General features: G+C 39.9%; 1 pseudogene; it reads left to right on the forward strand.

The window, feature by feature from the left end:
• Nucleotides 1-4,462: 4,462 nt before the first annotated feature.
• LOC119251390 (H-2 class II histocompatibility antigen, A-F alpha chain-like) lies at nucleotides 4,463-10,207 on the forward strand (annotated as a pseudogene).
• Nucleotides 10,208-12,942: the final 2,735 nt, after the last annotated feature.

The following is a 12,942-nucleotide window of genomic DNA, read 5'->3' on the forward strand; positions in this document are numbered from 1 at the left end:
ATTTCCCTGATTACAATGATGTTGAACATTTTTTCATATGCCTGTTGGCCATTTGCATTTCCTCTTCAGAGAAGTTTCTTTTTAGCTCTTCTGCCCATTTTTTGACTGGATTCTTTTCTTTGTTGTTGTTGAGTCTCATCAGCTCTTTGCATATTTTTGTTAGATCAAATGTTTTAAATATGTTTATTTACATTTAGAAATATATATATATATTTATATGGCACAAGAAACTAGATCTAGACAATAATATATATTATTTATGTGTAATTATGTTTATATCTCACAAGTAAATAATATATATTATATACTTTAAAGTAAAAATTAAAAATAAAAATTTAAGATTCCTTTTAATTTGCTTGATTGACTAATGCTAAGATTTCTGTACTATGAATGTTCACAGTAAATCCATTAGGATTGGAGATATTCTGGGTAGAAAACCAATTACCACAGAACATGAGAAATAGCATCTCCAGGCAGTCAGTTCTATAACCTAATTCAAATGAATTAAGAGTTTTATTTTAACTTAGGTAGCATTTATTGATTATATAATATAACCCCAGGATGAAGACCTCATCAAATAATTCCTTCAGTTTAGTTTAAGAGTACTCGAACTATAGTGAAAGTAGATGTGGATATGAAGGTAATTTTGCATGTTTTTCAGTGAAGCAGTCAGTGTTGTGAATTACTTTTAACTGCTGAAAGTTGGCACAGGTTTTGAGCTTTAAAACTTAAAACTTCAACAATGTATAGTAATAAGGGTTGTACCAAAGCAGTCAAGTGTCAGATGACACTACTCCTGAGACTTTTCAACTGATTAAATCAGGCTAACCCAGATTATCCAGAAGTCACCTCTCCTGCTTAAAGTCAGCCAAATATAGAACTTAATCACATCTATAAAAGCCCTTAGAATAACACCTAGATTGATGTTAAGGACTATAGCCTAATCAACAGTATTGAGTATTAGAGGATTTTGGGTTTGTATTATGTGATTATAAGGAGGACCTAAGACAGACTTTCTCTTACTTGAATTATATCAGGATATTGGTAGTGGAGTGGGCTATAATTGGGCAACTTAAATCTCACTTAAAAGGAAATAGGACTATACTGCACCTAAGTTTGTTCTGCAAAAAAGCAGCTGTCATCCACATTATCTAGGAAAGAAGAATGCTTAGTCACTTTGTGGTTTGGTCAATGTTCATGTTTTGTCTGTGTTCAGACTTAATTCTAGAGTGACTTATTTTCCAATTTGATCCATCATGGTCACAGAGTGGCTATCTGATACTGCTGTTCTATTAAATTGTTTCTGTTCACTAGGAAAACACAAAAATCTCACTGGGTACCAAGCCAGCTCCTGGTAACACCAAGGCCTAATTAATATTACTAGGTATTTCCCAGATGAAAGGGATTTTTATATCTCACCTTTCTTTATAGTATCGCTCACCGTGAGAAAGACAGTGCTGATAAACTGAGGGCCATCTAACAGGGAAAAAGTGATTTAGTCTAAATGGAACCCACCTGTCAGGGTATCTTTTAAAAAAAAAATTATTTTATTTATTCATTCATACAAGAGCTGGGGTGTAGGACAGAGGTGCATCAGGTGGGGGGCTGTTAAGCGTATTCACCAAAGAGAGAGTGGGGAGCAGAACAGGAGGATCTACTGAAATACACTGCTGAGGGGAGCAGCGGGTGAGAGAGGAAAGGTCTGCTGCACCATATGGGTAGCTCCCAGGCCGGGAGCTGCAGAGGCTGCCTATAGCTTCATAATGCTGAGACTTAACCTCTTGCACCACCAGGGAGCTCCTGTCAGTTTCATTTAATAAATTAAAACTTAGTCTCTGTACTTTGTTCAGCTGAACAATGCTGGGAGAAATAAGAAAGGGGACAGAGCTGCCCTAGGAAACTGGCATGGGTCCATATGACAGAGGGGGCTCTCAAGTATTCAGGCAAACAGACCTAGCAAGACACTGCGAGTGCAGAAGGCCCACTTAAATCTGATGTCCCAGCAGATATCAACCAGCAGAGACCAGCTCTCCCAGCCATGAAAAGCCCACCAAAACAGGTTATAAAAGGGAGCCCCAAAACCTTCTTGGCATGGGAACCTCTCCCATCTTGCCTACTGCATTTCTTTGCAGTGTATTTCAATAAATCTGCCTTTTCTGTTCTTCACTCTGGTCTCTGGTGAATTCTTTGACCCCAACGCCTCTGGCCTCATGTGGGATCCCCAGCCCCCTTTGTTCTTGGGGATATTGTCTTGGTACCCAGAGTTCCCGCTTGTTCGCTAGCTATGTAGGGTTGTGCAGGGGGCCTCTCACCAAGGGCAAAAGTCCTGGTATGAGGAACAAACTGGGAAACCAGTATCTACTGAAAACAGCAGGCAGATACTTTGACCAGCAGGAACAATGGAGCCCCTCAGGCAATAGCCCCTGGTTACTCCATCCTAGCTGACATCCCTAATAAAGATCTTCCCCTACACATGCACACTCCCTACATACTTACCCCACCTTTGTACCTGATTCCAATAAATACAAGACTGCCTGTGGATGGGGGCAGCACATTACTTCTGGTATATCCTGACTAGGCCTCTCATTGCTCATGGACTTTGAGTAATCTCTCCCTCATCTCGTGTCACTTCCAAAGCTGCCACCCCGCTAGGCAACTGCCTCACCCCAATATTTCTCCCCACCGCACTCCCCATAACTTCCATAACATACAGAAAATGATTCTTTTGAAAAATATTTCTCCCTCTCATAAAAGCCTTATAGTTCAAACCCCAGTCCCTCAGATATATCGGGAATTTTAATGTCAAAATATAGAATATGAAAACATCTAGTAGTTTAAAGGAAGAAAATCAATTTTTTTCCTAAACCAAGTTATGACTTTTCATTACCAGAAAAGTTGATGAATAACAAACAGGGGTCTTCCCTGGTGCTGCAAGTGATTAAGCACAGAACTGTGAAGCTGTCTGCAGCCTGCAGCACAAGTTAGATCCCCAGCCAGCCAGGGAGCAACCCACATGGCAAGACAGACCTCTCCTGACTTGCCCGCTGTTCCTTTAGCAGTATATTTCAGTCAGTCTGCCTGTTCTGTTCCCCACTCTGTCTCTGGTGATTCTCTCACCTCCCACACCTCTGGCCCATACCGCAGTTATGCATAAATAAATAAATCTTTTTTAAAAAATAGCATTAAAAAATAAATAAACAGAAAAATACAGCCACTTCCTGTAATCATTTAATAAATTTTCTTTAAAAGCATATGTAGCAGAAAATTAATTTCTCATCCCACCCTCTAAATTTGACTTTACAGTCTCAAATTTAGAAAGGAAATCAGACTATTAAAGTCAGCCAGAATTTTCCTTAATCTAATAGTGTCCAAATTTCCTTTAAATGTTGATAGACAGCACCTAAACAGAGCACAAAGAATACTCAGAAAAGAGGGTAGAAATCAGATGAAAGAGCAGTTACTGTAGATCACATCACATATTATAAAGCTTTCTCTTTTCCTGGTGAAAAACTAAGGCTTTTGAAAGCATGAAAACTTACTCAACTGCGTTTTTCTAAGTAGAAAAGGAAAAAATATTCTTTGGTTACTGAAAGGATGAGCGCGTAAAGAAAAGGAGAGCCAAGTTTCTGACAAGCAGGAAATTTATGGGCTGTGGGGGGCAGGGAGGCAGAGAAGTCAAGCCCATTTGGGGATAAGGACAAGCTTTTATAAGGTGGGGTCTGGCCTTGGAGGGAGGTGGAGAATGTGGAGTGTAGTTGTTTTTCAAAGAATTTTTTTCTCTCAAAACTGGTTGTTCTTTCAATGCTGCTTATCAGGGCCCATGCAAACCAGGCAGAACCACTCCCGGGATTCAAGTGGCAGCAGTTTCAAGTCTTCCTTCTTCTACCCCATCTCTGCCCAGGCCTCAACCTTGCAGTTACCACCCACAGACATCTCCTGGGTGAGTGGGTCAACTCAAATTTCGAGAATCTCATTTTCTCTATAGAAGTGAAAAGAAAAACAGTTCACATATGGAGACCAGGGGAAAGGAAGTGTGTGGAGTCTGTCAGGGAGGGTGATAAACTCAGGGTACAATTCTTAGAGACTGTAACCCAGAAAATCCTGAAAGATATATAGTGATGACCTCACTGTCCATGAGACTACTTAGAAATTCCCACCTGTCTCGCCACCAGCAGGCATACAAACATATGACAAGATTCTGATTTAATATTCTCCCTCCTTTCATAAAAATCCCCTCAGGTCCACACTGAGGTGAAGAGGCAGCAGAACCTGGGGATTCCCCAAGCTCTTCCAGGTCCCTTAGAACAAAGGCTTCAACTGGCAACAGAAGTGTCATCAGAGGAGATTTTTCTGATTGGCCAGAACCTGCTGGGGCAGAGTTTGATTTGAACATTTCCTCTTCAGCTTGATTCTCACAATTATACAACTCAAAAACAGCAACTGCTGAGACCACCTTGAGAAGATGATGGTCCTATACAGAGCTCTGATTCTGGGGGCCCTCACTCTCACCACCATGATGAGCCCCTGTGGAGGTGAAGACATTGAGGGTAAGTGCAGGTTTGAAGGGTGTGGGCACTAGAATTGGAAACAGGGACTTGAAAGGGAAAAGAAAGAAGTTTGTTTAGAAATAGTAGAGGCTCTTCAAAGGTGTTCTCAATACTAAACAGGTCTAAAAAGTATGGTCATTTTTTTTCAGGAAACCAAAATTCCAACCCACTCCTTTTGCTACCTGTGCCATTGCAGGGTTCAGCAAGGACATGTGCTGTACCTGACACTGGATCCAGTCACATATCCTGGGCTTTCTGACAGTCACTCATGACTGCCTCAAAGGGTAGGGATGCTTTTTTAGAGTGGGTGTTTTGTTACCAAAAATTCATGGACCATTGTTCTCAGTTTTTTTTGCCAATCTTTGAAGTTTTCTGTCTACTTTTCCTGTAGTTTATCTTGGAGTACATAGTTTCATGAATTATGTATACTGTTTAGATATAAAGAAGGGTGACTTTTTCTTCATCTCAGATTTAAATACTTTTCCACTACCGGAATGACAGAGGTGGGGAGTAGATGACCTCTAGGCAAATCATTTTATCACATGGTCTTCATTTAATTTCAGTTATATATGTCACCTTATAAATAATTAAATAAAATAGGCATGTAGATGTTCTTTCTCATGTACATATATATGTCAATGACCTTATTTTTAATTTGTGCTACAGGTATAGCTTAAATTTTTTATTTAAATTTTATTTTTATATTCCCCATACAATTACAATGTAGCTTAATTTTTTCTTTAACAAATAAGAAATATTTTTATTTTAATTAAACTGAGAACTTTGTATGGAAAAATTTGGTAATTAAGTTATACTGGATTGTCAGTCCAAATTAGCTGCCTTCATCTTATCTAAAGGTCTTGTAAGAGGAAGAATGGGGAGGCACAGAGTAATTATTTGGTCTCCTCTGCCTTCATTGTCCACCTCTTTCCTTCCTCTCTTCACACATTTCTTTTTATCATCATCATCATCATTTTTTAAATTTTACATCTTTAGAATATATAATTTCTCTCCTCAGGTGTCTTCACATATTTCTTTATCCTCCTTTGCTTCTAGGATCCATCCCTGGCTCTTTTCCCAGTTGCTTTATGGACATAGAGAATGAGTTTATGAAATCCAAAGTAAAAAACTGAACTGTTCAAAGGGGAAGTGGAATAGAATTTACTCTCTTCTTCAGCATATATTAACCATGTCTGTTCCCTCTTTAACTTTGGTGCTGGGAATTTCACCTGCTTCTCAAGAGCACTTACCAATTTTGTTCCTTCAACATCACATTGGGCACAGTTAGTACATTGATACAGGGCCTGTGGTGCTTATAGGACTCCATGAAGATGTTTTAATATTTTTAATTTTTAAATTAGAAGAAACTATGAAATTTAAGGGTTGAAGAAAATGTCTTACCTTTTAATCCAGACTGGATTAAATTTATCTTTATACCAATATGGTTATAAAATATAATTTTTACTATTTTCATGCAGAAAGGGGACCACAAAGGCTAGAGTGCTTGGGGCTCACAAGTCATAATGAGACTGTAGTCACTGCTGGTCCTGTTGCTCATATGTTTCTGCTCCCTCTGTGACCATCATTCTTCCCCAGAACTTCTATGATTCTCAAGACCAGCAGTTGACATTCAATATACATTTTTGAGCATACAGTGAGCTTAGTATTAGGGATTCAAAAATGGCAAGACATGCCATCTGCTCTCACCCCCCCACCACCCAAGAGAAGGGCTCAGACTAGTGATATATAGAATATGTTGCAGGAAAGCAGAGGCCTCACTGGTGACACAGAGGTTAAAGTCTCAGTGTTATCAAGCTATTGCCAGCCACTGCTGCATGAGTTCAATTCCAAATGCCCGGCCAGGGAGCAACCCAAATGGCACAGAAGACCTTTCCTGCCTTGCCTGCCGCTCCCCTCAGCAGTGTATTCAGTAGATCGATGCCTGTTCTGCTCCCCACTCTGTCTCTGGTGAATCCTCTCACCCCACACACCTCTGGCCTATACCCCAGTTCTTGTAAGTGTAAATAAATAAAAATAAATCTTTGGGGAAAAAAAAAATAATATGTTGCAGCAAGCAGAAGAAGCATTGTGGAGCAGGACAGTGACCTTGCTGAGGCTAAAGCTATAGTGAATTGGGTCAGTGGGCCCAGCACTGCTTATAGGACTTCATGGAGTCCTATAAGCACCACAAGCCCTGTATCAATAAATGATAATTTATTCATTCCTTCTTTCAATATATTCTTAACTGTTAGCAGCCCAGGGCAAGTAGTAGATGAAAAGAACAATTGAATATATTTATGTTTGGAAAAAAAAGAGTCAAGAAAACTCATTGCAAGGATAAGGAGGCTTAGTTGGGGGTTTTTTAACCAAAGGAGTCATGCTGGGCAGGGAAGAGAGTGAGCCATGTGAGGAATAGACAAATTTGGAGAACAGGACACTGGATGGACAGGTGGGAGGTCAAGATGTGGTAAAAAGCAGATTTAAGGTGAAAACTTTTGCTAGCTAAACAGATACTTCAAGGATGAATTGAAGGGGAATCCTAAAAGAAAATTTTATTGCTAGGAAAAAAATAGACCCTACAAAAACCAAGGAACATGACAGGATAACATGGCTTAGTTAGTTGGCAGAAGAGATGTTTGTGGAGGAAGCTGGAGTATAAGGCGGTGGATGTGCCCATCACAGAACTCACTAGAGAACACTGCATTTGCTCCTTCTCTCGCCTGCTTCCTCCAATATTCAGTCAGCTACTGGCCAGAAGAGATCATGCTGATTTGTGCTTCACTTCTTGCCTCCCACAAGTCTGACACTTTGTTGATTCCCCCATAAATGAGAAATTAAGAAAGAAAATGTAAAAAGACTCATGTGTCTTGATAAAATCATCCAGTCAGGCTCATTTGGGTAGATTTATACTGTGCTGGTCTTATTTCTGCTTTAGCATCTTCAGGGCAGTACCTTGTGCATTGCAGGAAAAAGGCCATAGTTCTCAATGGATTTAAGTGTTGTATCAGGGGGGGGAAAAGGAGATTTAGTAGCCTAAGAAAGGGAATGATGAGCAATGGAAATCCATAATGTAATAAAGCTCTCAGTTTTTTTTTTATTTCATAAGGAATCATGTGCTCCTCTTTAAGGATCATACTATTAACAAAATAGACCTGAGAAGTATTGTTTACATTTTATATGCTGTATACTATTATTACTGACCTTGTCATAGTCTTTCTTATACTCTGTAAATAGAGGAAATGCTTTAAAATTATAATATCCTGTATACTTTTCCTTGGTTAAAAAAAAAAAGAAGTAAATTTTTGTGGAAAGCTCTTTGTAGAAAATTTCTTTGTAGAAAATGAGATCTGAACCAGTCCTGAGGAGAGAGGATTTTAATTGCTTAAACTGTAAAGTGAGAGAGAAAGTTATTAATCAGAGAGAAGTAAACCTAATCTCTGGGGTAGAAAGTTAAAACCATGATAATTTATTCATTCCTTCTTTTATACCATTATAATCCTCATCATATGCGTACTGTGTACCAGGAACTGAAGCAGATATACAGGGAATAGCAGTGAGTAAGGCCTGTGGGGTTCTGCCCTCGTGGGGAATATGTTATAGTGGAAGGACAGGCTGGATTCTAACTAGGCAATACCAACACTGAGGAAACAGGTGCTGGAATTTTGTCCAAAGATTGACAAAGATGGAACCCACAATAGTGAAAAGTCAGTGTCTCATGTCACTTTAATAATTAATAAGGTTCTTTTCTCTGTGTTTTTCACCTTCCTATTCCTCAACCTCACTTGTCAGCTGATCACGTGGGCATCTATGGTGCAGATGTCTACCAGTCTTATGGTCCCTTTGGCCAGTACAACTTTGAATTTGATGAAGATGAGTTGTTCTACGTGGACCTGGAGAAGAAAGAGACTGTCTGGCGGCTGCCGGAGTTTAGCAAATTTGCAAGATTTGACCCACAGCATGCACTGATAAGCATAGCTGTGTCAAAATACAATTTAGACATCATGATTAAATATTCCAACTTCACTGCCACTACCAATGGTATGTGTCTCCTTTCTGCCTGTCTCTGTTGACTATACCCTTTCATACAAGGCCTTACTCCCTACTTCCCTAGAGATAGATAATCATTCACTGCTGTATAAAATTCTCTCCTTTTCACAGAGTCCCAAGATAGTCTCAGAGTAATTGAGAACCCTCATTCTCTCCCATCTCACAGATCATGTATTTCCATGTAATGAAAGGATTCTTACTTCTATAACACAATCCTTGATCTTTCAAAAAGGAATCCAAGACCTCTCATCCTATCAAGCACACCCAGAGGGAAGGGCATGGGGTAAAGCGCAAATCATATACCATAGCATTTCCCAAGCAGAAGGGAAACTGCTTTTCCATTCTCAGATGGGGAAATAGTGGTGGGAAGAGTTCTCCAGGATGCAGTGCAGAACCTCAGGGCAGAGCCATTTGCAATTCACGCAGGTCTGTTTCCTCACCACAGAGGTTCCTGAGGTGATTGTGTTCCCCAAGTCTCCTGTGATGCTGGCTCAGCCCAACATCCTCATCTGTTTTGTGGACAACATCTTCCCTCCTGTGATCAACATCACATGGTTGGTCAACAGGCGCTCAGTCACAGAGGGTGTGTCTGAGACCAGCTTCCTTTCTAAAAGTGATCACAGTTTCTCCAAGATCAGTTACCTCACCTTCATCCCTTCTGATAATGACATTTTTGACTGCAAGGTGGAGCACTGGGGCCTGGAGGAGCCACTCCTGAAACACTGGGGTATGAGTTCCTTTTGGTACCTTCTCTTCTCTGTCAAGTTCAGAATATTCTGTCTCTTAGCCCATAAATCTAATGTCCCCAAGCTTTTTATACACTTAAAGGATTTTAATGATTGACTTCATTCTCCTCTCTAAGCCTGTGCCCTGAGTCCTTGTAGAACCAACACAACCCACCCTCACCCCTTCCCACAAGCATGTGTATAGACCAGCACAGCACTCTGACTCTGACACCTTCATTTCACAGAACCTGAGATTCCAACCCCTCTTTTGGAGCTGACAGGGACTGTGGTCTGTGCCCTCGGGTTGGTCATGGCCCTCGTGGGCATCGTGGTGGGAACCATCCTCATCATCTGAGGCCTGCGCTCAGGTGGGGCCTCCAGAACACCAACGGCACCTGTGAGTCACATCCTAGAAGGTAAGATTAAACATTTGTCAGTGCTGAAAGTCAGAGTCACAGTACAAGAGAAAGAAAGTAGGAGGAGAATGTGGACTCAAATGTGTTTGAAAAGTTGGAGAATCGGGAACGGGCATGATGATGGAATGACGATGGCACAGGACCCTTCTGAATTTGTTGATCTCATGTCTGTCTTATTGCAGGTGCATCTACAAGAGAGAAGAATGAGTATGCCAGATGACCAAGTACTATTTTCTGGCCTAGTTCATCATATTTACTTTCTCCTCCAACACTCCTCTCACCTCTTCTCTGGGGCTTAAGGTGCTGTCTCTTGATAGTCCACATACCCCTCAGAGTTCTCCCTGACTACCTGGGTTTTATTTTTTTCTTTTATCAATTGTAATCTACTATGGGATCCCTGGGATATTCAACCCAGTACCTAATCCTAAGTGATCCAGCTCCAGTACCTCCACGGAAGCAATAAATCCCTCTTTATGAAGCTTTTACTTGAATATTTTACCTTTCATCTCAGGACTGACTAACCATGACCTCTTATGCTTCACTATCATTTAATCTTGTTTTCTAAATCATATTTTATGCCCAGAAGCACAGAAACAACCAAATTGTAACTGATATTTAATATGTAGCTGAGGGTTATATTTCAATCATTCTTGGGTTCACACTGTTGGCCACTACACACACTCACCTAATTCAGACATCAATGAAGATAATATATACATTTTTCCCATCATGTAGATTTACTATAGCAGAAAAATCAAAAACCATGAAATAAATATTTTCTCATTTTATTATAGGTTTTAAAAGTTATGGCAGAGAAATGATAGACGAGAATTTTGAATCTCAAAAGTACCAAAGTCTAAATTTCTTCCACAAACTTTAGATTTGTTAAGAACAAATGATGATTGGGCCTCCCCAGTGGTGCAGCGGTTGAGCACTGGGTTGCAAAGCTGCTCGCAGCCTCTACAGGGCCGGTTCGATCCCCGGCTGCTCCCCGGCCACCGGAGGAGGGTCCTACATGGCGCGCAGACCTCTCCTGCCGCCCGCTGCTCCCCTCAGCAGTGTACGTCGGTCCTTCTGCCTGCTCTGCTCCCTGCTCTGGCTCTTGTGAATTCTCTCGCCCTCCTGTGCTACTGACTGTACCCAGTGCTTGTATAAATAAATAAACAAATAAATCTTTAAAAAAAATCTTGAACTTCCATATTAAAAAAAAAAGAACAAATGATGATAATAGAAGTTTCCCTCTCCTCACACTTAAGATAAAAAAATTTTTTTAAAGATTTTTATTTATTTATTTATATAAGCACTGGGTACAGTCAAAAGCGCAGGAGAGTGAGAGAATTCACCAGAGCCAGAACGGGGAACAGAACAGGCAGACTGACGAAATACACTGCTGAGGGGAGCAGCGGGCGGCAGAAGAGGTCTGCGCGCCATGTGGGACCCTAGCCAGCTGCTGGGAATCGAACCAGTGCTGCAGAGGCTGCGGTCAGCTTCAGAACCCAGCACTCAACTGCTGCGCCACCGGGGAGGCCCTTAAGATAAAAATTTTAAGGATCAAAAGAAATAGAGTCACTTAGGAGAACTTCAGAAGGAGACAAATACATTGATATCTATAAAGGAGCAAATACTTAGTTCTCACATATGGTTAGTAATAGTGGGAAAAGGAATAGAGTAGAAAGCACAGATATATGAAAGGTCCCTAAAACATAAATATACTTTGCCTGACCTTCAAGGTGAACTCGTCCTAGGTTAACTACCCAGACTTTCCTGTGCCACCATGGCATGTCAGAGACAGTACAGTGAATATGGCTGCAGGGTATACCTAGGCAGAAAAGGCTAAATCAAGATCCCCATGTCCCCATGCATCCCTGCTTGGCATGGGGAACAGCAGAACATCCCAGTATCTCTGCCTCTCACTTCTTTCTAAGGAAACTTGACCCTATTAGAGAGACTCTCAGGAGGAACAACCAGTTAAAATAGCTCAATGATGACTATGAGTGCTGCGTCCTCCTATAAATTCACTGCCTCCTAGTAGAAACCACTGCAGAGGAAATGCATCAACAGCTGGAATTCACTGGTTTTCCTAAAACCTCAATCTTGAGAGTACATGTGACTTGACATGGAGTTATCTTGCCATTTGAAACATTCTGAGTCATATTTTTCTCACTCATAATGTGAAAGTAATGATACATTCTTTGCAGAGCAAATTTCCTTGCAGAATGTGAATAACCTTATTATATAGGCAGTGACAATATAAAAATATATAAGAAAAAAGTGTTAGTTATATATGTAATTAATTTATGAAAAAGAATGGATGATAGTATGTGAAAAACACTTCAGTTTTTCTGAGCCCTTTAATGACTCAAACAGGGAGCCATGGATGACTTTCTTCTCATATGTTAATTGAAGATATTTTTCCAGATCAGAGAATCCGAGATTAGACTAGGCTGAGAAAAAAGATAGGGTTTAGTAGTCATCAGTGTAAGGGTCACTAAGAGAACTCTTAGAGAAAGAAGCTATAATATTTAATTTTGAGTTTTCACTCTTCAATGAAAATATGAGCCCTCTTGTGGCACATAATTTTTAGACAAGGTGTGCTATATGCAACAGATCTTTGTTCATGTTTACTTAGGGGAGGAGGTAGAGAAGATTAAGGAGAAAAAGCTACCTGTGAGGTAAAAGTAAGAAAATAATTAAAAATTCAGACTAGGTGATCATAAAATGTAGGTAACAAAATACAGAGATTTTTAGGATGATCCAACTCTGTATGATACTATAATGGTAGATACATGTCATTATCCATATTATTATTTATCCATAATGTAAACTGTGGACCTTGAGTGGTGATGACATGTCAATGTAGGTTCATTGGTTGTAATAAATGTGCTGTTCTGATAGGAGGTGTTGATAGTAGGAATGCTATACATGGGAGTGGCAAGAATATATGAGAAATCTATGTATCTTCTGCTCGGTATTGCTATGAACTTGAAATTGCTCTAATATAAAGTGTATTTTTTTTAAAAAGGTGAAATTGTGAACAGATAGATCCCAGTTGTAAAAATTTAAATTTCAGTGTAAAGACTATGGCAATAGAACTTCGAATAAATTTTATGTAAATTTCAATAATTCATGTGGTCAAGAACTCAGCAATTTAGATGTGACACATGTGAAATAGGATGATTGTATTAATGGCATTATTGAGGGGTAACA

Source organism: Talpa occidentalis, unplaced genomic scaffold (assembly GCF_014898055.3).
Source record: "Talpa occidentalis isolate TD23 unplaced genomic scaffold, MPIMG_talOcc4v2.1 talOcc4.2, whole genome shotgun sequence".
NCBI classification, from domain to species: Eukaryota; Metazoa; Chordata; class Mammalia; order Eulipotyphla; family Talpidae; genus Talpa; species Talpa occidentalis.